The sequence below is a fragment of the Alnus glutinosa genome, chromosome 9 (assembly GCF_958979055.1).
Source record: "Alnus glutinosa chromosome 9, dhAlnGlut1.1, whole genome shotgun sequence".
In the NCBI taxonomy this organism is placed as follows: Eukaryota; Viridiplantae; Streptophyta; class Magnoliopsida; order Fagales; family Betulaceae; genus Alnus; species Alnus glutinosa.
Window position 1 is genome coordinate 20,893,464 of NC_084894.1, and position 25,370 is coordinate 20,918,833.

At 34.4% G+C, this 25,370-nt stretch overlaps 1 pseudogene; it reads left to right on the forward strand.

Moving 5' to 3' along the window:
- The first annotated feature begins 785 nt into the window (after nt 1-785).
- On the forward strand, nt 786-4,480 carry LOC133877843 (mitogen-activated protein kinase homolog NTF6-like; annotated as a pseudogene).
- The last annotated feature ends 20,890 nt before the right edge of the window (nt 4,481-25,370 follow it).

The window sequence follows — 25,370 nt, forward strand, 5'->3', positions numbered from 1 at the left end:
AAACAGAAAAAATAAAAACCAAGGTTTTCCATTTTTTTTTTGTTTTATATAATTTTTAGTTTGGTCCACCCCTTAGATTTTCATTTTCTCGTTTTTTATAAAATTTTTGTTTTTTAAAAAAAATGTTTTTTTTTTAATCTTTCAAAAAAAAAATTTCGTTTTTAATTTTTTTTTAGTTTTAGTTTTTTTTTTCTCGAATTTATAAGGATATATTTGTCTTATTGATTTTTTTTAAGGTTATTTTTTGTCTTTTTGTTGGCTTTAGGGGGGACATTGACATAATTAATAGTTTGATAGCACATTGACAGCGAAATGATAGTTCAAGGGATATATGTGATTTTCCCTTTTTTTTATTTTATTTTTAAGTTTTTTTATTTTTCCCTATTATTGGCTTTACAATCAGAGGCAACCCTTTTTCTTTCTTTTAAACCTCTTTCTTTTCTTTTCTGTTTAGATGAGGTTAAACCCAAATCTCTTTACAATTATGATAAACTTTACCAAGTTCGCTACCATTGAAATTAAGAATATAAGAAAGACATCAACCCATGAAATATAAAATAATATTAGGCTAGCTTCGATGAAAATTAATTTCAGCAATAAATAGGGATACTAAAAAGCCCAATAACTATATAGGCCCATTCCTTCTCAGTGGAATTCAACGGCTAGTCACGGTCCACCCGCTAATTGACCGTTCACGCAATTCCATATTCAAATTTCAAACACAAAGCATTTAATTTTCCAAATGGTCCCCGCCTCTGTGTCCCCAAGCGAAAGCAATTGCGACCTCTTCTTCCACGCCCTCTTTCCTTTTTCCTCCTTCTCTTGTGTGTGTGTGTGTGTGTGAGAAAGAGAGAGAAGACAGAAGAAGTCTGAGAGAAAGCTTTGATTTTTTCTTCAGAGGGGAGAGAGCGAAGAGCGAAGAGCGAGAGAGATGGAGATTGAAGCAGTGGAGAGTCAAGCGAGAGGAGTTCCCACGCACGGAGGGCGATACGTGCAGTACAACGTCCTGGGAAACCTCTTCGAGGTCTCCGCCAAGTACGTCCCTCCTATACACCCCGTCGGTCGCGGCGCATACGGCATCGTTTGGTATATTTTCTGCTTTCCTTTCAGCCTTTACCTTTGGTATTCGAATCTCAGCTTTCGCTTGCTCTTTTCACCTATATCTTTGCTGCTTGCAATGAATATCTGTTTTGATTCTGTTTAATTTTTAATTTTTATTTTCTTTTTCTTTTTGGGTTTCTTTGACCTGCTTTGTCTTTTGTTGAAAAGCAAAACAAAAACAAAAACGAATCGCTTAGGTCCTGTTTGTTTGGACAGTCCTATAAAAGATGAGTTTAAGTCAACAGAGAGAAGTAGTTAGGTCAACCGTGGGTTAAATTTACAAAATTTGAGATCTTGGTACTGATTTTATTGATATTTGTTGTGGGAAAAGGCCAACTGTTATAGTTTTGATCGTATATAATCGGATAATACTAAATGAAATTATAAAGCTGAATATTGGGTTCTTATTGCAGCTGTGCGACAAATGCTGAGACCAAAGAAGAGGTTGCAATCAAGAAAATCGGAAATGCATTCGACAACAGGATTGATGCTAAAAGGACACTTCGAGAGATCAAACTCCTTTGCCACATGGACCATGAAAATGTAAATTTCAGTTGTTTAGGGTCTCATATCCTCTGTTGTTAGTACTTCTTGCAAATTTTACAGTACTATTGGAAAGATTAATCCAATCATGGCATGTTACAACAACCTTAATTTATTGAATCTCTTTTGTTATTTATATTTCACGTGGATTTAATTTTGTGCACATTGTAATGCTGCGAGTAAGAACTCATATGCTGCATTGTTATTGTGCAGATTGTCAAAATTAAGGACATCATAAGGCCACCAGAAAGGGAAAATTTTAATGATGTGTATATCGTATATGAGCTCGTGGATACTGACCTAAATCAGATAATACGCTCTAACCAGGCCTTGACAGATGATCACTGTCAGGTAATTAGTGATTCCCCTAAATAACCAAGATGCAGTGGACCTATACTTTTTTAGTCAGTCAAAAAACCCAACTGATTTCGGGTTACAAATGATTGATTTTACATATCTCATCATGGTGAAGGGCTGTTTTTAATGCCTTATGAGTGTTCATGTGTAGAAACATCTTTTTGAAGAGTGGTTTCGTGTATTAAGCTTGCTGGCTCTACATTTTTGGTAAACACATGCAAAAAGAATGAGTATTTGCTTTGTATTGAGTTTTTTTTTTTAGGGTTTTTTGTTTTTTATCATCCATTTTTTGATATCTCTTGCTATTCTGAATTGATGTTGCTGCCAACCAGTAACAATTCATACAATATGGTCTTCTCTGAATAAAAGAAGATGAATAGCCGTGGACCTTTTTAATATTTTCAAGATTGTGCCCAAGAAACAATGAAACTAGTATCCAGATTGTTGCATTAACCCTTCACAAAATTAATTTTCACTTGCCTAGGGGTGATCCGGAAAACACTGGTGTGAAAAAGAGGATGATGAATGAGTGATTTTTGCATCTATTTAACTCTCTCTCCCTCACCCACCAAACATCACACTTGGAGTGGGAAGGGGTTCGGGGCTGGGGAGGAGAGATCAAAAGATTAGGTTAAATATTCTTTTAGTTAATTTGTAACCTCTGGTCAATGTATTTCATCTTTAACCCCATTTATACTATATGCAATTGTCCTTTGCTTCATAGTTTCCACATTTCTCAGAATCAAATGCAGTTCACTCTAAAAACATATTTAAGATGTTATACAATTTGTCCAGCTAATTTGTGACGTAAGTGACTTGATGTTTCATGAGGTCACGTGGACCACTCAAGTTTTTTTCTTCTTCAAAGAGATGTGTTTTGTGTTATTTTCTTGCACATTTTTTTTATGCAAATCTACCATTAAATCTGTGGAACCCATATGTAGTCTCACAAATTCAATGGTGGATTTACACATCTCTTGTTCAGAGATGGACAAGAGATGGGCAACAGAACAAAACTAAACATTTCTCTTTAGCTAACATGAAATTCTACTCCAAGTTGAATTCTTTCTCCCAGTTGAGTTGGACTTTTGATAACCGACTTGTGATTCCTAAAAAGTTCATATTCGCACAACGTGAAACTTAGAGAGAACGAAGGGAGAAATGCACAACTTCAATGTTTTCACTTTTGTAGTGCTGCATGACATAGGGAATTTCGAGAAAGATTCTCTTCTTGTCAAAATTCTCTTTTGTGTGAGAGTGAGATTTGGGTGTATTGGCCCTATTGAGTGATTTTCTCTACTACTTTTTATACTCTATCTTTTGATAGTGAATTTCCTTTGGGTCGTCTCCGTCGCTTGTTAAGTCAAACCACATTAAATCTTGGGATGTCCTGTGTGATTGGGTTATTTTATTCTGTCTTGTTTTCTGCTTCTTTGGGATCCTAAAAATTATTTTGTCACGACATACTTTGTTCCAGAAATCAAAAAAAAAAAAAAGTGATAAAAGGTGGCTGGTTGGTAATCTTCTTTATTGAAATATAAATTTAAATAGTTTCTTTAAATGCTTTGGCAGTATTTTCTATATCAATTACTAAGGAAGGGGATTGAAGTACATACACTCTGCGAGTGTTTTGCACCGAGATTTGAAGCCAAGCAACCTGCTTCTCAATGCAAACTGTGACCTCAAGATTTGTGACTTTGGGCTTGCAAGAACTACCTCGGAGACGGATTTCATGACAGAATATGTTGTAACTCGATGGTATCGAGCCCCTGAATTGCTACTGAACTGTTCAGAATACACTGCAGCCATTGATATTTGGTCAGTTGGTTGCATTTTCCTGGAGATTATCAGAAGGGAGCCACTATTTCCTGGTAAAGACTATGTTCAGCAGTTGATGCTTATAACTGAGGTACTTGTGCTTTAACTCTTTCCTGTCCAGAAAAGTCGCATATATTCTTTAGGTAACCTATCAATCTTATGGTCTTATCTTATGCTTTTTTTTGTTTCTTTTTTTTTTTTAAAATAAAATAAAAAATAAAAAATTCCCAAAATAGCTATTAGGTTCACCAGATGATTCACATCTTGGATTTTTATGAAGTGATAATGCTCGAATGTATGTCAAGCAGCTCCCTCGTTTCCCAAAGCAACCCTTTGTAGAGTAGTTCCCAAAGGTGTCCCCATTGGCAATCGATCTTTTTAATACGTAAATACCCAAATTTAATACGTTTGCTAGTCCATCGTTTTTTTCTTTCTACGCTCAAATACCATCTCAAAGTCAAAGCTGCCGAGAATCCACAGATGTACCATACAAATCCCCTGCAACGAAATTTTATTTTTCTCTTACAAGGATAAACTTTGGCTAATTGATTAATCCAACAATTGAAAAAGAAAAAGAAAAAATGAACACGCAACAAAATTATAATTCACAACATAGTCATGGGTTTACCTTACACTGGAAAAAGAAAGAAAAACAAAAAACTGATCATCATCAGAAAACTGTTGGATAATTTTAACTATTACCAATTCATTCATTCATTAGATACCTGATTACACATTCCATTTCCTCCAATAATCACAATTTCCAAGAATTATATTGTAGAGTATTAGAGAAACAAATAAACATAAACTAGAATGAGCTTGAGGTAACAAATAATAATATCAATTTATATACATATTTGTGCTATAACTAAATAGCTTGATAGCCCTATTCACAATATTCTCTCATCTTCAACATTTGAATCCCATCTTCCCCCACTTTTATTTTATTTTTTTACATCGGTTTGAAGGGAGAAAAGAACTGAAACTGAAAAAGAAAAAGAAAAAGAAAAGAGAATTAAAAATATACAAACAGTATGATAAGATCAGGTTGCAATAGACCCTGGAATCACAGCTTCAGAAACTAGGTCTTTTTCAGGCTGCAATCTGATTGGTCGTGAACAGGACGAGGCATCTGAGTTGCACCCAGTTGGGATTGTGGAATTTGAGCTGAGAAAGCCTCCAGTTTTAGTGTTCTTCCTTCCGAACCCAGCCACCATGGACCTGATTTTAACCGCAACGATTTTGAAAATCTTGCGTTTTATCTGGTTTCTCTGAGGAGGAACGGTTTGCGTATGTGCTTTCGTAGATTTCTGTTCCGGGATCGTCATTTCCGTGAAGTGGGCACCTATAGTTTTGAAGCTAGAGAGAGAGAGAGAGACAGGATGTGAAGAAACAGAGGAAAGAGCAAAGAGAAACAGAGGCAAAACAGAGTATTGAAGGAAATGAATCTCACACTGGTTCTTTTTTCGTGTTTTTGGAAAGTAAAGAGATGAGTATTTAAGAGCAGATTTTGGGGAAGGGGATATTCTGTCCGGGTCCCTCCACCCTTGGCTTGCAAGGCAAGGCTTTCACAGTGAAACTAACTATTACTATTTATACATAAGCCCACTATCTTTATATAAATTAAGAATTAACTGACGTGGGGAATGGTGGGATATTCTCTCTGTCTCTCTCGGGTAAACGTGTGGTCGAAAGAGCCAAAATAAAATAGGTCACGTGGCTTTAAGTAGTTCAAGTTTGATATAATAATCAGATATTATATTTCTAATACAGATTATATATATATATATATATATATATATATATATATATATATATCATCTAACAATTCTGATTTTGAAGTATTAAGTTGATGCTAGTTTGAAAAGAAAAAAAAAAATACACATCAATATGGGATAAGTAATCAAAAAAATATGAAAAATGCTAGACATCTAACTATTTTTAACAAGAAAACATGGTGTTTCATGTTCATGATACATCAATTAAGTTATTGCTTGTCCATTAGACATCTTTTACTTAAGGTAATTGAATTATTTCATATTTCAAGTTAAATAGAGATGATCTATGCTATTGTCAAGATTAGATTTCACAAATTCATATATATATATTTATATATATATATATAGAGTGATTATATTGTTACATAAATTAAATAACGTGACACCATGTATACCATTTTATTCAACAATAAAAAATCTTGATTGTAAAATGGATGTTTTGATGACAATATTATTCGCATTGGATGTTTGGTGTTTTTTAGGGATAATTGCATTACTAGTCATCGTGATTGGCCTAAATTACAAATTACTCTATGTAGTACAAAAAGTTCATAGAGGGTCCCTATGATAAACTATAATTACGAATCACTCTCTAAATCCGTTTTTCGTTATGTCATACCTAATAACTATTCATTTTCTTAATAGTATAATCATTCTGCAAACGAAATGATGCCGTAATGTTTTTAGGTAAGCCAATGTAACTTATCTATATTCAAAATGTATAGCTCTGTTAATATCAAAGTAAAAATATTAACGAAAAAATCCAAACACAAAACACATCTGACAACACAAAAAAAGAAGTCATATATACAAGGGAAGGTGCTTCCTGGGGGTGCATTATGGGAGAGGGGAGCTGACTAGTTGGAGAAGTTGAGAAGCAACATGTGAAGATTAATTGGTGATCGATAAATTAAAATATGAAACTGTGATAGGTAGAAAAATAAAAATATAATAATCAAACTTAATTAAATGATAATAATCTAATTAAACTTAATATGTAACACAACGTACATGATTTGTTATTAGTTATTAATTATTGTATGGTGTAAATAACAGTTTGTAACGGCCAATATTAGAACATGAAGAGAATTTGCATGCTGATGGGAAAGAAACAGTGAATTAAAATACAATATATACCTATTTTTACCTGCCAATATTCAATTTCAGCCAAAAGAAGCATTCTTTTCTTTTTTTTCCTTTTTTTTTTTTTTTTTTTTTGGGTAAAAATCAAAAGAATATTAATTAAGCAAATGGAAACCACGTGTAGGAATTTGTGATTTGTCGGGAAATTTACTTCAACTGCTAACTTCTCTTGACTTGCTAGCTCGCCGATTATTTTCCACGCCCGGGCTTACATGTGACAACTTACAAGCTGAAAATCGTTCTTCTAGACTCAGATATTTGCTTCTTGAGTTCCTTCCTTGTTAAGCAAATATAATTGATACATTATTATTATTATTATTATTATTATTACATGTTACAACTTTCACAATTTCACAATCGTTCTTCTAGACTCACGTATGACGTATTTGTTTCTTAATTTGCTTCCCTCCTTGTTAAGCAAATATAACTGATATATTATCTTTTAAAAAAAAAAAAAAATCAAAATACCAGTGTTTACTTTTTTAAAAAAATTATAAAATTTTCAAAATTTGAGCATAAATATTTTTGTAAATTTTGTTAGATTTTGACCAACACTTAAATTTTATGAATTTTTTCCTTTTGTTTTTCTTAAACAAAATGAGATGTATTTTAAGAATTTTGATAAGATTTAACAAAAAATTTCTAAATGAGCATTGAAATTGAAAAAATAAAAATAAAATTGAAAGATGGATGCCCTAAATTAACATTTTTTTTTTTTTTTTTTTTTTTTATAGTTTTGGTATTTTTTTTCTTTTCGAAAGTAATAAAAAATCAAGGATTATAAATAAAGTTCTCCTTTAAAATAACTCATGCTTCTAGAAATTGCCCTTTTACTTTTTAAGATTGATATTTTTTTTTCTTCTTAAAATCTAATTAGTCTAGCTTGTAATTATTAATTTGAGATTTGTTGGGACATAATACCAACTCTGCCGAATGGGCCAAAGCTCCGATCCACCAAAGCCCAACAACGGATAGTCATGATGATATTCGTTAATCTCGTCAACGAAAAGGCCATTTATGTTCTTTTCGTATTTTACCAAGGCCATCTTATCTAGAGTCGGTAAAATACCGAATGAGCATGCTTCCCACAGTTAATTAAGAACTGCCCTTGCGGTGGCCACGGAGACTGACCCCACAATCTACACGATAGCGACTATTGTGAAAAGTACCCCATGATCTAGAGCCTGTCAAAGGCCGACCCCACGATAATTGTGATGCATATGCTGTGATCCACGATCTGAGCGATTGAAGGTCGACCTTACGATGATCGTGGCATGTATACCACGATCCCATGACCTAGATGGTAGAAAAATGCTTCAGACTAGACACGTGGCCTGGTAAAGCCACCAGATTACCCTCATCGTGACTGTCTATAAATACCACACAACCACACAGGTAAAGCTCTATTGCTTGCTGTGATAAAAAGAGATATATACTTGAGATAATACTGATAAAAGCATCGGAATGGAATTGGCGGGTCCTCCCCCGATGTGGCTTTTTCTTTTGCAGGATAGTAGAGATAGGCTCTTCCGGTTCAGCAACTATGATATCGGAATCTGTGCTAACAAGATTATTATGGATGGGATTTCAGTTTTTTTTTTTTTTTTTTTTTTTTTTTTATTTTTTAAATAAAAATAAAAATAAAATCATAAGTTTTAATGAGATTTGGGTGGTATTTGCAGTGTGTATGGGATTGCAAATTTCAAGGATTTGGTGTTATTTTTAAAAACATAAAGATGTTTTCTCACATATTTAGTGAGGCTATAATTTGAATAATGCTATTTAATAAATTATTATATTACTGTTGTACAATTATGACAATAGTATAATAGTTTATTAAATAGTTTTTTTTTTCTTCATATAATATTTCGTTTGTTTCGAAATAAAATGTTTTCTGTCATAAATATTTTAAACAAAATCATTTTTTTCTCTTATATTATTGTTGTACAATTATGACAATGGTATAATAGTTTATTAAATAGTATTTTTCATATAATGCTTTGATTGTTTCGACGTAAAATGTTTTTCAATGTAAAATATTTTTAATGAAATCATTTTTTAGAAAAAAATGATTTTCTTGAAAAAAAAAATCGGCATTTGTTTCGTACGTAAAAATCACCAACGACGAAAAAATCATCTGTGACGAGATTTCGTCATTGGCTAACAGGATTCTGACAAACTGGTCGAAATTTGGCACAATACAACCATATTCTAGCCATACTAGCCAGATTGCGACCAGTTTCGCAGGATTCCGACCAAAGGTAGGAATTTGGTCACTGGAATCTAGCTACAATGTCAGACGTCACCGGATTCCAGTGGACTAGTGGCGGTCGCCGGATCACTTGTTTAAATTAATAAATAAACTATTTATATTAGCATTGATCACTTGTTTTGCCATAATCCGTTGGCAGTTGCCGGTGCCGACATTCGGCGATCGGATACCAAATTTGGGGAACTTCAATGGTAGATTCGGGCTGTCAACAAACTCCAATGCCTAACGGTGGCGGATTCTCACAAACGTGCATACAAGAATGAAGAGTTTAAATCTAGAAAACGATTTACAGTTTTTAAAATCGTATTCGTTTTTAAAAAATTAAAGAGGCTTTTACGGTCAAACTAAAAATGATTTCAGTTTACCATTATTTTCGGTTGCACCAAACACCGAAAAATACAGAAAATATTTTACGCCTAAACAAATGGAGCATAATTTATACTTTAATTTCAAAACATGCAAAATGTCACTCGAAGAAATCTAAATTAAAATTATTCGATGATCCAGAGCGGTGCAAAGAGGGAGGGATTACTTTCCTAGTCCAACTCTAGGATAAGGATCAAGGTTGTCTACTTCTGAAATGGGGGGAGAGAGAGAGTTGACAAACACCATCTCAAACCCAAAGGTGCCAAGAATCCATAGATGTACCATACAAATTAGGAATGACAATTTTTGACATGACCTTTGAACCCGGCACGAACACAACACGAAGTTATTAGATTTTATAAGATTTGATTTTAGGCTTAACGGGTTCAGATCATAAATGGGTTGACCAATTTATGACACATTTATAAACATGTTAAACGACGGGTCAACCCGCAGATTAATTAACCTGTCAACCCATTACAAAAAGAAAGAAAAAGAAAAATAGTCAAGAAAGTCTAAAAGATAAGAAACCTAGGTTGTGTAGAGAAATTGGGTGTCCAAATATTATGAACAACTGATTCTCAAATAGTGCAACTTTGTTGCACTACCCCAAAGACTCACAACCAAAAATAGAAGAAAGATCAAAACTAAATGGAAAAATGTACTTCTTATTTATGAAATAATACAACAATAGAAAAAACTTGGATTGGACAACACTTGCACAATATAGAAGGTTTTGGTGAGATATGATGGAATAAGAGACTTTGAAGCATGCCTAGGGTATATATAAGGGTTAGGAATGGTTTTAGAGTATTCTCACACTTAACTAAGAGGATAAGCATGACTTTTCATGTGACCAAGGAAGAACAACAAATTTGTACATGAAATGATAATAACATTCATTGGGAAGGTATAAGGTTGTATTGAAAGATGAAGTGGGTTGAATAAGGATAGTGATGGTTAGATGACCAAGGTAAAAGATGGTATGGTGGAACTGTGGAAAGGCTAAGAATGAGAGAATGACATGTGTCATCCATCATGTGCAAGTGAGTTCCCCACATTTAAAATTACATAAATTCCTCGCTACATCACTCAAAAAAAAAAAAAAAAAAAATTTAATAATTGTGGATTCTAAAAAATACACATTAAAATTTAACACTCCCCCTTAAAGTGATTTTTTAGAAACGATACCAAACTTCTCTTTTAGGGATTCAAACGAACCTTTGGAAAGTGACTTGGTGACAATGTCAGCAATGTTGTCCTTACTTCTCACCTCCAAAACTTTAATTAAACCCATTAGCACCTTTTCATGAATAAAATTATGCTCAATCGCAATATGCTTTGTCCTTACGTGACAAATCGGATTTGTTGCGAGCTTTAAAGCATTTTGATTGTTACTATAGATAATTGTTGGTTTGTCAATTGGTGAATAGATATCATCGATCAGTCGACGTAGCCAAACACATTCTTGTGCAGCAAGAGAAACCGCTTTATACTCTGCCTCAGTTGTTGAAAGAGACACTGAATCTTGTTTCTTGCTACACCAAAAAATATAAAATGAACCATATGAGAAGTTATACTTAATTAATATGTTAAATACTGATGTAGTAATTGATGCCGAGATGCTAAATATGAGATGATGTGATATTCACGTGATATAATCTTACATGAGATGATGTGATTGTATGCTCATGTGGCAATGTGATCATTAATTTTTTTTTTTTAAAAAAAAGTATATATACTCTTCTTAAGTTAACACTCAACTTGCAATATCGCACTAACTAAATATTGTATGAACGTTCCTTACAAATTATTAAAAATTTGCAATGAACTAATTTTTTATTTGGCGAAAAGACAAAAATGTCTTTAAAAAACTTTCAATAAGACAAAAAATACCCCTAAAAATTCAAAAAGAAAAAAAAACAATGGGTCTTGTAACCCACCATGGCCGTGGGTCACTCACCACTTTTTTTTTTTTTTGAATTTTTTATTAAATGCATTTATTATATTTTATTTGGTGGACATTACAAATTTTAATTAAGCAAATGGAAACCACGTGTAGGAATTTGTGATTTGTCGGGAAATTTACTTCAACTGCTAACTGCTCTTGACTAATTGCCAGCTCCCCGATTGTTTTCCACGTGCAGGCTTAAATGTTTACAACCTTTACAAGTTCACACTCGTTCTTCTAGACTCACGTATTTGTTTCTTAATTTGCTTCCTTCCTTGTTAACCAAATATATATATATATATATTTGTAAGTTCTTTCTTATTTTTTTTAAAGGGTTAAGCAAATATTATTATTATTATTATTATGTAGGCTAATTTTGACGTAGGGCACGCGGCCGCAAGCCCAACTGGCCAACTTGGATGCATCGTTCACGTTAACTTTTAAGCGTGCGTTTCATCTTATGATTTCATTGGTCAAATGCATATTTTTAATAAAATTGTTAAAAAAATGTCTTAATTATTATGAATGATTTGAAAATAGCATGCAAGATGGGGATTTGAATCATCTCCAGTTGATTTGAGCCGTCTTTTAGAAGTTGAGGTAAAATTGTCTTTTCATTTTTTGTTTGACAATTTTGCCTTTCACTTATAAAGAACCGGTTCATCTTCAGTTGAAATCAATTGGAAAAAAATCTATTTCCCGTAAGATTGTGCTTTTGGGTTGATGTTGCAATACCCGTCAAACTTTGGATCAATCCTTATTTTTGCTTTTAAAAAAAAAAAAAAAAAATCGTCATGAGGCTAATGAATACCATCACATTAGCCTAGTGAAATAAAAATGTAACTGCATTTTTGAAAAATCGTGTTTTCACTAACTACATTTTCTATTTTATCAAGCATTAGGTTTTGAAACTGCTAAACCATACAAACACTATAACATTGGATTTGTGAGGTCCAATTTGGGTCCCATAAATCTAAAGATAGATTTAAAAATGAGATATACAAGAGATGTATAAGAAATGTTAAAATATCATTTTTCAAACATATAATGTTTGCTTTGATTAAACAAGAAACAAACCTTTTTTTTTTGAAAAAAATACACATACCTCCTTACACTACAAAAAACTCCAATATTAGTGGCGTGTCTATAGTAGTTACTTTTACGACACGGCACTAATTAGTGAGGTGGCAAGTTATTACATTTAAGACAGGCCACTAATTAGTGAGGTGGTAAAAAATAAACGCCACTAAAATAAAATAGTGGCCTGCTATAACTTGCCATTAAGACAGGCCACTATTTACTGAGGTGTCTGTCTTCCAGGCCACTAATTGAGTGGCGGATGACACACCACTAATTTAATGCCACTAAATTATAAAATTTTCAAAGAAACCCGCGCGCTGCAATTAATTTTTGATCTATGTCTATTCACTGGAAAATCAGTGGCGTGTCTATACTACGTGCCACTATTTAGTGGCGTTTTTATATGACAAGCCACTATTTAGTGGCATGTCTGTCCACACGCCACTAATTGCTTCTAGAACAACGCACGTAGTTCTAAACATTTAGATAACAGGCCATAAAATAGTGGCATGTTGCTACAGAAAGGCCACTAATGCAGATTAGAAATATCCGCAGACTTAACTTGCCAAACACGCTTGTTATCTCAGGTCTCTAGCTCTCTCACTACATCGATCTCTCACTCTCTCTTTCACCGTCGGCCACCTTCCTCTGTACTTTGGCCACCGAAGTTGAACACCAAACGTGCCCTCCAGCCACCAACGTTTCCTCCGCCCTCTCGTTTCTCTCCCGTTTCAGGTATATAAATTTATTTATTTTATTTTTTTTGTTCCTCCTGTTGCTAGATCCATGCATTTTGGTTGTTAATGCATGCTGTTGATTTTTTATCATGTTTGGTGATTTAATTTAATTGTGTGATAAATGGATTTCAAGTTTTTAAACCTTGAGCCTTGGCTTGGGTTTCAGGTTCAAATTTTATCAATTTAATACATATGTATTTAGGTTTTTCGATATATATATATATATATCGGTTTATTTATTTACTTTTTTAATTCTGTATTTAGTTTCTACTTTTGATTTTTCATCCTTTTTCCTTCAAAAGCTTGTCCACAACAATGTTGAAGCACATCATGTACAATTATTTTATAAGATCACAAACTAGGAAGCCACAGGGCCCAAAATGGATATTGTGCTACTCAACATGGTAACCATTTGAACAAATAGTAGAGTACGCAATCGACCCGCATGCTAAAACAAAGAAATCTCTATATAGATAGTTGCTGCTAATGCAGACTGAAACAAGAAATTCAAATTAATGACCTCTATGTGGAGTACAACATTGATCTGATACTGATAACTGAGTAATGGATGGCAACAAAATATGGATGGGCAGGGGAAACCGTATCTATAAACAGAATTTAGTCCTTACTTGCAGTGAACTAACTTCCTGTCAATAACGTACAACCCAAAAGTATAAAGTAATGATGTATCCAAAACTTTCCACGTCTCTATGTAGATCCAATAGAATTTTGCAACTGCATATAGCTCTGAATGAATTTCCTTTACTCTTCCAATGCTAATAGCCTTAATAGCAAAATTGAACCCAGTAGTTCAACTACCCAAGTGAAAGACACCATCAAGCCACCTTAGCATGGTGTTCAAATTCAATCATTCAAAAGCAATTGTAATGCACCCCACCCGATCTGTGATAGGTATAGAATTTCACAATCACTATAACACTCAAAGCACAAAAAAGCAATTGGCGTTTCTATAGGAGTACAAAAGCCTCAGTTCTAATATATGTAAAATATTATTTCCTTATGTGGCCTTTATATCACATATTACGGTGTTTATTATATTTATTATGTTTTAATAAATAAATATAATATATGGTATTAAAGTTATGGTAATTTCTATTAATTTAGATTAATGGAATCGCTTAATTGATTTTAAAAAAAAATCAATTAATAATATTGCTTCCTTGATGGGAGGAACAATACGGTATTTACCATTTTAAGGGTCCCTAACCTAGCCTATATATAGAGTGCATGTGTACACCATCAGTACAACCATTAAGCAAAATGCATAGATTAGAAGATACCTCAAAATTTTATTCTTTAGAAGTTCTTGAGAAGCGCTTGAGCAACAATGGCCGAAGGTAAGCCTAAAACCTATTCTATATTATTTCCGTTGCGCATGTTAGGTTAAATAATATGTTGATGATTTCTAACATGTGGTATCAGAGCCAGCCTCTATGCCGTTTTGCTTAGCGTTTGTTTTGTGAATATTTGTTGTTCACGTACTGTTGAAAAAACCATGAATTTTGATATGGGTATTTTTCAATTATCACTATTCTCTTTAATGTGATATACTTCTTTAAATCATGTCTACAGTTTAGTGTTCGTATTGTGAAAAGCCATGAACTTTGATATGGAAATGTTATATTCGTATTTATTATTTTTCCCCTGTGAAACCTATGGAGATCCAATGCCCTTGCTGACAATGCTACAAGCAATGGCCTTTTAGCCGCTGCTTCTCCAGTAGATGGGTCGCCTTCAGTGCCCCAGCAGCGGCCTTTTGGCCACTGCTTCCCCGGTAAACGGCGACCCTTGTGGGTCGCCGTGGTCGTCAAAGTGGTGGCCTCTCTTGGCCGCCGCATAAAGGGCGGCATATGGGTGGCGGCGGCTGGGAATGAGGAAAGGGAAGGGCGGCGGCTAGGGTTTGGAGTTTTTCAGGTTGAAGTTACGATGAATCGGGTAGGGTTTCGACCCATTAAGGAATCCGAGTCGGGTTGGGATCAGGTAGGGTTTTAAACTCATTTGCCCAACCGGTTGCTAAGTGGGCTGACCCTCACCCGATGGGTCAGCCCAATCCAGAAACACATTGGCCCCTATTAAAAAAAAAAGGGAGCATTTGAGTGGGCTGACCCATTTGGGCCAGCCCAATGCAGCAACCCATCAGGTCTTTTAAAAGGACACTTAAGTCTTGTGGAGTTTAGAGCATGGGTTCACCAAGTGTAAAGGGCCTAAGGCCACATACTAAACCATTGGGCTATATGCTTATTGTGTCTTCATAATGCAATTTGATTTATCTTGAGATTTAAATTGTTGTGTATAAGAATTAATTGTTTTATTTAATACATAGATGCATATTTGTTTTTTATATTATTCAAATACAAATAGTTTGATGCCTAGACCTAAGGAATAATTAGCAATACCTAATATGTTAATGTGGGTTTGTGGCGCTATTTAAGAATGCAATGTCGGGGAAAGTTTTGGCAAGAAAAGTCTTGAGATTTAAGTGTGTCCAGGTGACCCCCCTTACTTTCCTGGGAGCTTATCTGCTTGCACCTTGGAGAATGCTATTTTCCTCATTTACATGTTGGTTTGTCTTATTCCTAGGGCCATTTGTGGGCATCTATAAAGTTGTTAGATGTTAAGAAGTCGCAATTATTATGATAATTTTTGGGAAGACACAGCATCCCAATTTTTGAATGATAATTGCATCAAGCTCATACATATGAACTTCATATAGAAAAATTAACATCGTGTTGTAATTAATTCATAAATTTAATTACTTATCCCCACAGGGAGGTTTTTTATTTTTATGACTTAATTAGAATAAGATAACAACTTTAGTATTAAAAGTAAAATTTCTCTTAGGCCCACAGGTACGAAGAATTTTATTTACTAATATTTAAACTTACTTTTTGTCTTATTAATAAAGACTAAATTTCATGCGTGATGCAACATTTGCCCCCAGGTAGGTTGAAATTTACTATTTAAATTGGCATTGGCCAATTTAAAATAAAGCCAATTCATAGCACTTAAGTAGCTTTGTTTTTCCTTGGTTATTGCAGCTATACCTGCTGGATTATTTGATGGAACTTTTCATGTTCCGAATCTTAATGGTAATAATTTTACTGAATGGAAAGAGAACTTGCTCTTTACATTAGGGTGTTTGGAATTAGACTTGGCACTCCGGACGGATGAACCACCCGTTTTAACAGCTACTAGCACTACACTAGAGATGGCTAAACATGAAAGGTAGGAGCGATCTAATCGCCTCAGCTTAATGTTTATGCAATCTCACATTGCCAGAGGCATTAGGGGTTCCATCCCTGAATGTTCTAAGGCTAAGGATTTTCTGAAAGCCGTTGAAGCACAGTTTTTGAGTTCAACTAAAGCCATGGCCAGCACTCTAATGAAGAGACTATCAAGTCAAGCCTTCGATAGTTTCAAAAATGTGCGTGAGCACATCATGGAAATGAGGGATATAGGTTGAGATTTCCGAATCCTTCTTGGTCCATTTGATTCTCAACTCTCTTCCTCCTCAGTATGGCCCCTTTAAGATTTCATACAACACACATAAGGATAACTGGTCGATTAATGAACTCTTGACCATGTGTGTTCAAGAGGAAGAGAGGTTGAAACACGAGAAACCAAAAAGTGCTCACTTGGTTGCTCGTGCTAAAGCAAAGGCTAAGAAAGGCAAGGTTGCCCACCACTTCAAGAGAGGAAACAAGGTGTCATTCAAAGGCAATAAGGATGCTTATTTCTTTTGTAAGAAGGAGGGGCACATGAAGAAAGAATGCCAGAAATATATTAAATGGCTGGAAAAGAAAGGTAATCTCCTCTCTTTTGTACGTCATGAATATTTTTTTGTTGAGGCTCCTTGCAATACATGTTGGATTGATTCTGGTTCTACAATCCACATTGTGAATACATTGTAGGGATTTCTTAAAACAAGGAAGCCGATAAGAAGTGAGCAACGTGTCTACTCAAGAAATAAATTGTTCTCACTAGTCGTAGCAGTTGGGACTTACAGACTTATTTTGAAAACTGGATATATACTAGACCCTGAGAATGCTTTTTATATTCCATCATTTTCTAGAAACTTGATTTTTGTTTCAAAACTTGATGTATTTGGATATGGTTTTTGGTTTATTAACTCAACTTTCAGTATTTTTAGAGATAATAATTTTGTTGGTGGTGGAATAAAAATTGATGGTTTATTCAAACTTTCTTTAGATCTCAAATTTGAGAACAGTTATTTATCGTTGCATGCTGATATTGGCATAAAGAGAAGCCTTGTAGATGAGAATTCCGCTTGACTATGGCACAGGAGATTGGGACATATCCCCATAGAGAGAATCAAAAGATTAGTAAGTGATGGAGTTTTACAAACTCTTGACTTTACTAATTTTTGTACTTGTATGGATTGCATAAAGGGAAAGCAAACCAACAAGATCACTAAAGGTGACAGAAAGAGTTCTGAGATTCTTGAAATCATACACACAGATATCTGTGGACCTTTTTCTACTTCCTGCCTCAATGGTCAAAGATATTTCATATCTTTTATTGATGACCATACACGATATATGTATCTCTACTTTCTAACTTGCAAGGTTGAAGTGCTAAATGCCTTCAAAACCAATAAGGTGGAAGTGGAGAAACAAAAGGGAAAGAAAATCAAGATCGTGAGATCTGATAGAGGCGGAGAGTACTATGGTAGGTACACAGAAAAAGGGACAAATGATTGGTCCATTTGCGAAATTCCTTCAAGAATAAGGTATTGTTGCTCAATACACGATGCCTGACACACCACAACAAAATGGTGTAACAGAAAGAAGGAATCGCACACTTATGAACATGGTTAGGAGCATGCTTAGTAGTTCTGAATTGCCTTTATTTCTGTGGAGTGAAGCCTTAAAAACTACTGTGTATGTATTAAACCAGGTTCCATCCAAGGCTGTTCCCAAGACACCTTTTGAATTTTGGAAAGGATGGAAACCAAGTTTAAATCTCATACACATATGGGGTTGTCCTGCCGAAGTGAGGATTTACAATCCAAACATGAAGAAACTTAACCCAAGGACAACCAGCGGTCATTTTATTGGCTATGCAGTAAACTCAAAGGGATTTAGGTTTTACTGTCCTTCTCATAGTACTAGGATTGTTGAGTCTATGAATGCAAAATTTTTAGAGGATGCTGAACCTAGTGGGAGTGCTTATCCACAAAGAATAGTATTAGTGGAAGCACGAGAGTTGGCCAAATCTCCTCCTCACAGAGGAAGAATGATTGTATTCAGGGAAAATCAGATTGATTATCTTGAGCCACAATCAGTTCTAGAACAACCGACTCATGAAGAACAGGGAAATCAATTTGATCCTCCTGAGCCACAACCAGTTCTAGAACAACCAACTCATACAGAACAGGTTCAGACTGATTCTACTCTCCCATTGCAAAATGAAGAGGAAGTGGAATTAAGGAAGTCCTCAAGAATAAGGAGACCAGCAATCTCTACAGATTATGTTGTATACCTCCAAGAGTCTGACTTTGATGTTGGATCTAAGGATGATCCAAGTGTGTTTTCACAAGCCATGAGTGGGGATAACTCCACATTGTGGTACGATGTCATGAAGGAAGAAATGGAATCCATGGCTAAAAACCAAGTTTGGGATCTCGTTAACTTACTAAAGGGAGCAGTAGCCATAGGCTTCAAATGGGTTTACAAAACCAAAAAGGATGTTTTTGGTAATGTTGAATGATATAAGGCTAGACTTGTGGCCAAGGGTTTCACTCAAAAGGAAGGCATTGATTATCATGAAACCTTCTCTCCAGTATCAAAGAAGGATTCGTTTAGGATAATCATGGCATTAGTAGCTCATTTTGACTTAGAGTAACATCAGATGGATGTGAAAACAGCCTTCCTGAATGGGGATTTTAAAGAAGAGGTTTATATGAAACAACCTGAAGGCTTTGATGATGATAGCAAGAGAGCTTGCAAGTTAAAGAAATCTATATATGGACTAAAACATGCCTCCCATCAATGGTATATTAAGTTTCACAAGGTTATTACCTCATTTCGATTTATTGAGAACGTTGTTGATCAATGTATATACCTTAAGGTCCGTGGGAGTAAAGTGATATTTCTAGTCCTATATGTAGATGATATTTTAATTGCAAGCAATGATTTAGGTTTGCTACATGAAACTAAGCAATTACTCTCTCAAAGATTTGAAATAAAAGATTTGAGTGAAGCCTCTTATGTCATTGGCATAGAGATTCACAGAGACAGACAACAGAAAATATTGAGACTATCTCAGAAGGCCTACATTGAAAAAGTTTTAGATAGATTCAGGATGTGTGACTGTAAGTCTAGTGTGGCACCTATCACTAAAGGTGAAAGATTCAGTAAAGACCAGTGTCCCAAAAATGAATTGGAACAACAACAGATCCCATATGAATCTGCAGTAGGGAGCCTGATGTATACTCAAGTTTGCACCAGACCTGACATTGCATTGGCGGTTGGAATGCTGGGACGATACCAAAGTAATCCAGGATTAGAGCATTGGAAAGCTGTCAAGAGGGTCGAGATACCTGGAAGAAACCAAGGGTTACAGTTTGACTTCAGACACACCGATCGTTTGGAGGTTTTTGGGTATACAGATTTAGACTTTGCTGGATGTGTAGATAGTAGAAAGTCTACTTCAGGATATATCTTTCTTCTTGCTGGAAGGGCTAAAGCAGCAAGAAGATTATAGTTGTTACATCTATCATGGAAGCAGAGTTCGTTGCATGCTATGAAGCCACTACACATGCATTGTGGTTGAGAAACTTCATTGGTAGACTAAAGATTGTCGATTCAATAGCAAGACCCATTAAGATTTTTTGCGATAATTCTGCTGCAGTTTTCTTTTCTAAGAATAACAAAAGTGGAAGCAAAAGTAAGCACATCGACATCAAGTATCTTAGTGTTAACATGAAATTTTCATTGAGCATATTAGTACAGAATCAATGGTTGCAGGCCCCATGACAAAAGGTTTACCGATAAAACAGTTTAAAGGTCATGTGGACCATATGGGACTTGTTGATTCATTTTGTACTCAGTTTTGATCTATAGACATAAAGTTATTGTAATAAGTTTATTGTGCACATTTGTTATTTTATCTATGAAGATAAATTAAGTTGGACCCAAATGACTTATAGGAAGTTCATTCATAAAGCTTAACTATCCATAAGGTACTCAAATAAGGAATGGTTTACACTGTGATACATGGAAGGGACGACCTAATTTTATAATGGTTTTACCACCATAATTCGTGTGAAACATTTTTTATTTGAGTTGGAGGATTCCATAAGAGATTGGTCAAACTAAAGAACGTAATACCATAAGGTCATGTGTCATAAAGGCCAAGTGTGAGAATGTAAAATATTATTTCCTTATGTGGCCTTTATATCACATATTACGGTGTTTATTATATTTATTATGTTTTAATAAATAAATATAATATACGGTATTAAAGTTATGGTAATTTCTATTAATTTAGATTACCGTAATGGAATCGCTTAATTGATTTCAAAAAAATCAATTAATAATATTGTTTCCTTGATGGGAGGAATAATACAGTATTTACCATTTTAAGGGTCCCTAACCTAGCCTATAAATAGAGTGTCTATGTACACCATCAGTACAGCCATTAAGCATAAGGCATAGGTTAGAAGACACCTCAAAATTTTATTCTTTAGAAATTCTTGAGAAGCGCTTGAGCAACAATGGCCGGAGGTAAGCCTAAAACCTATTATATATTATTTTCGCTGCGCATGTTAGGTTAAATAATATGTTGATGATTTCTAATAATATATAATATGTTTTTGGGACATCTTGGAAGCAGTACATAGTTTTTGATGCAAAGGTTTTGAGCAAGATTCCTAGGGGGCCATTGAAGGATAGGAAGAAGGAATAAAGTGGTAGTCTTTATAGCCATTTTCAATTAGTTGTCAGTGTGCCGTCAAAGGCGGTGCTCATTTTTATCCACTGTTGTCTAGAATCCTGTTTTCTTGTTTTAATACTTGTTTTTGCTATATATATATATATATATATATATATATATATATATATATATATATATATATATATATATATATATATATATATATATATATATATATATATATATATATATATGACTCATTTTTAAATGGGTCTATTTGCTGTCGGTTACTTGGTAATTATTGGAAGAAAGTGGGTGTTAGTTTCCCTTGCTTCATCTGCTAAAGTAAACTTTTTTGAAACAATTATTGTGGATGCACTCACTAAATCCCCCCACCCCTGCATTCTGAACAAAAAAATAAAAATAAAAATAAATAAATAAATAAATAAAATTGATGCTTCTTTCTGTTGGAGTTTGAACTTAGAAAATAGTGGAATTCTGGAAGTTTATCCATTTTGACATGTTTGTTGTACTTTAATGCTTTCTCTTCCATCATGTCTCCTTTTCCCTAGATTTTTTTCATTTGTTTTTCATTCTTTATCCAATTTGATATCTGTAATCTATTATTCTTATTTATAGGATTTTGGTGTTGGTCATTGTTGATATTTCTGGAATGCTTCGTGTGGAATGTGAAAATCATTATAAAACTGCACCAAGCAAATTTAACTCTCCAAACCGCATCCAATTTTTTTTTTTTTAAAAAACTTTCTAATTTAGTGGCTTGTTATATTAGAGACACCACTGAAGTTAGAAATAAAAGCCACTGAAATCAGTGGCGTGTCTAATATAACACACCACTAATTAGTGGCATGGTAAGAAGGATACGCCATTAAATTCCAATTAGTGACAACCGGATTACATGTCACAAATTACATGCCACTAACAGTTAGTGGTGTGTCAAACCATCAGACACCTCACTATAGGGGTGAAAAGGGAGTTACGATTAGTGGTTATTGGACAAAACCGCTAACCGTAACCGGCTAGGCGGTCGGCGGTTAAAAATACCAACCAGCCTTTTTTTTTTTTTTTTTTTTTTTATAACTGTTGGACTTGTTTAGAACCTTTTTTTGGCCTAGTTTTTAAGGCCTAGTTTCTATATTTTGGAAAGGCCCAGTTTTGGGAAATGCTACTTGTAGTAACAACGTTTTTTATACAAGTAGAAACATGACACCTGCTGAGAAGTTCTACAATATCTTCAAGAGCCAAGTCTACAAAATTTCCAACATTTTCTTGCAACATTGATTTCACCCTTGAGCATGGACCATATTTGATTATTGAGATCAAATTCAAAACACAAGTCAACACACTATATTCAAATAGTCCATAGCCCACAAGTCAACACACTCACACTCACAACATGGTTTGATTCACAACATTAAAAAATAAACCATATTCAAATAGTCCATAGTCCACAAGTAGGGCTGTCAAAACAGGTTGTCACGACTCGTTTGACCCACCAACCCGTTAAGGGTCAACCGTAACACGACCTGTTTAGATAAAATGGTCAAATCCTTAAACCATAACACGACCCTATTAAATAACGGGTTGACCCGACCCGACCCAATTGACCCATTACTAATAAAGTCTATAAACATAAAAGTAAAAACACAAATTTAAACTAAAAAAATCATATTTTTTGAATAATTATATTATTTCACAGTTGAAATATGAAACATTGAGTTGTTTTATTGTTTACTTGTTTTGGTTCAACTTCTAAGTTCAAAAACTTCAAAGAAAAGAAAAAAACCCCGCTAAATTTTTTTTGGTATTTGGCTTTTTTGTTCAAGTTTTAACTCAATAAAATAAAAAGACTTGTTTTGTTTTTTGTGCGATTTTTTTAGTTTGGTCTTTACTCTTTAGACAGTAAGAGAAAGAGAGAGGTAACATGATTGTTTAGATTTAATTTTTAATGTTGAAAAAAAAGGTTTAAGTATACGGGTCAAACGGGTCGACCCACAGGTTAAACGCGTCGACCCATGGGTCAAACGAGTTGACCCTGTAGTGACCATTTTATTAAACGAGTACCCCTTTTACGACCCAAAGAGCTTTTACCTATTTAAGATATTTTGGTGCATTAACCTTCCACCAATTTAAGATGTCAAATTCTTTGATATTTGCTTCACACCCATCCAACAAATATTGATCCACATTCCAAGTCATTCTCTGTGACAAGGTGTTGGGAAAACATATTCCTATATTGTGTTTCTTTATCTTCCTTACTACCATCACTACAACTAGGATTGACATCTTCTCTTTTTGTGTCTTCAACAATATTAGATGACTCCACTCCCCCCCCCCCTCTCACAGGCCCATTGCATTTTCTCAACCAAAACACCAATGCCTTTATCTTGTTGCGTGGGTCAAGAACAAAACCAACATACAACATTAAGTTGATCATATCCATAGTCTCCCAATACTTTTCGTATTTATGTTTCATTTTAAAACTCACAGAACTCAGGACCTAATCTTCACTGAGACAATCTTCATTCAAGGTATTTTGAATAATACAAAGTTGCAAAAAATATGAATTGGAGGTGACATGAGTCGAATCAGAGAGCTTCAATGTAGCTTCATAAAAAGTTTACTAAAACGTCGCAAATGCCCTAGCATTTTCCCAATCAACAGGTTGAGGAACAATAAAACGATTATGCTTATTCTCCCCTAATAGGTCAAAAGCTCTTTGATACTTTTCAGCGGTGCACAACATCAAATATGTAGAGTTCCATCTAGTTGGAACATCTAGACACACCATGTTCTTACATTTAATTTTTTTTTCCGCTCTATACAATCTTAAACTTTGACATCCTCTCCGATGAAGACCTCACATATTTCACTGCGTTCCTTATATTAGTAACACAGTCATCTAAGTCTTTCAGGCCTTCATGAACAAGGTTTAAAATATGAGCTGCACAACGCATGTGAAGAAATTCTCCTCCCAAAACGTTATGACTCTTGTTCTTCATCCTTTTTCTCATATACCCAACCCCCACTTCATTGGCTGATGCATTATCGACTGTAACAATAAACACACTATCAATCCCCCACTGGGTCAATGCACTCTCTATCATACTTCCAATAGTTTCACCCCTATGATTGAGAATTTGGTTAAACTTGAGTATTTTTTTATGCATTGTCCAATCAGAGTCTATGAAGCTAGCGGTAACACACATATATTTTATATTTTGCAGAGATGTCCATGTATCAGTAGTGATGCAAACCCTTTTACCGCTCAAAAAAGCCCTCAACCTAAGCTTTTCTTCTTCATACAGTTTCAAGCAATCTTTTTGTAAAGTAATACAACATGGTACTTTGAACCTAGGTTCAATTCCATTTATCAATTCCCTAAACCCATCACTCTCCACATGCCTAAAAGGCAGCTCACTTTTGATGAAATACCGAACAATCAAATTTCTTATATTGTTTGAATCATACTTCATGAATCCCATTTGGTTACCATTACCACCTTCTACTGGTTTCTTGAATGACATTTGCAACAATGTTTGGTTCTTGGGTAGTTTCGATTTCTTAAGTGGAGAGTCTAGGCAATTATGAGCAAGGTGTGTCATCATGGCTAAAGTGTCATTTCTCTTATAGTGACACTCTATCAACCTATTGCAATAATTGCACAGCTTTAGGTTTCTCCTTGTCGATCGGTTTCACTTTTTTAAAGTGATTCCATACAATGGATTGATTCACACGTGGTTTTCTACATTGTGGCTATTGGGAAGGTGTGGGGCTTTCAACATTTGCAGTGGAATATGTTTCAAATTCATAATTGTCCTCTACCATAATAGGGGTGGTTGCATCACTAAAAGTGTCTGCCATCTATTAAAAAAAATATATCAAAATTTGATAATTGAATAACATATTTTATTATGTATAATAGATGCACATAATCTGATTGGTGAATTTAATAATTGTGTAACATATTTTAGATGCACAGTTTTATCCAAAACTGTTTTCAATAATTGATTAAAAACACATATTAAATGTTCTTACTAATGACCATAATGACAAGATGACTAGGAGTCAAAATCTTATACATTGGCTCCAAAAACCACCAGAATCTGAATGACTCCCCAATGACCATGTTGGCTTGCATCAAAGCATCTATTTTGCTTGTTTTTATTTTAAAAACAACTAACCAAACGCTAGTCAATCAGACCAAAACATGTTTCACTATTTTGGAAACAGTTTTCTGTTTCCAAAACAGCTAAACAAACAGGCCCATAGTTTCTAGGAAATCT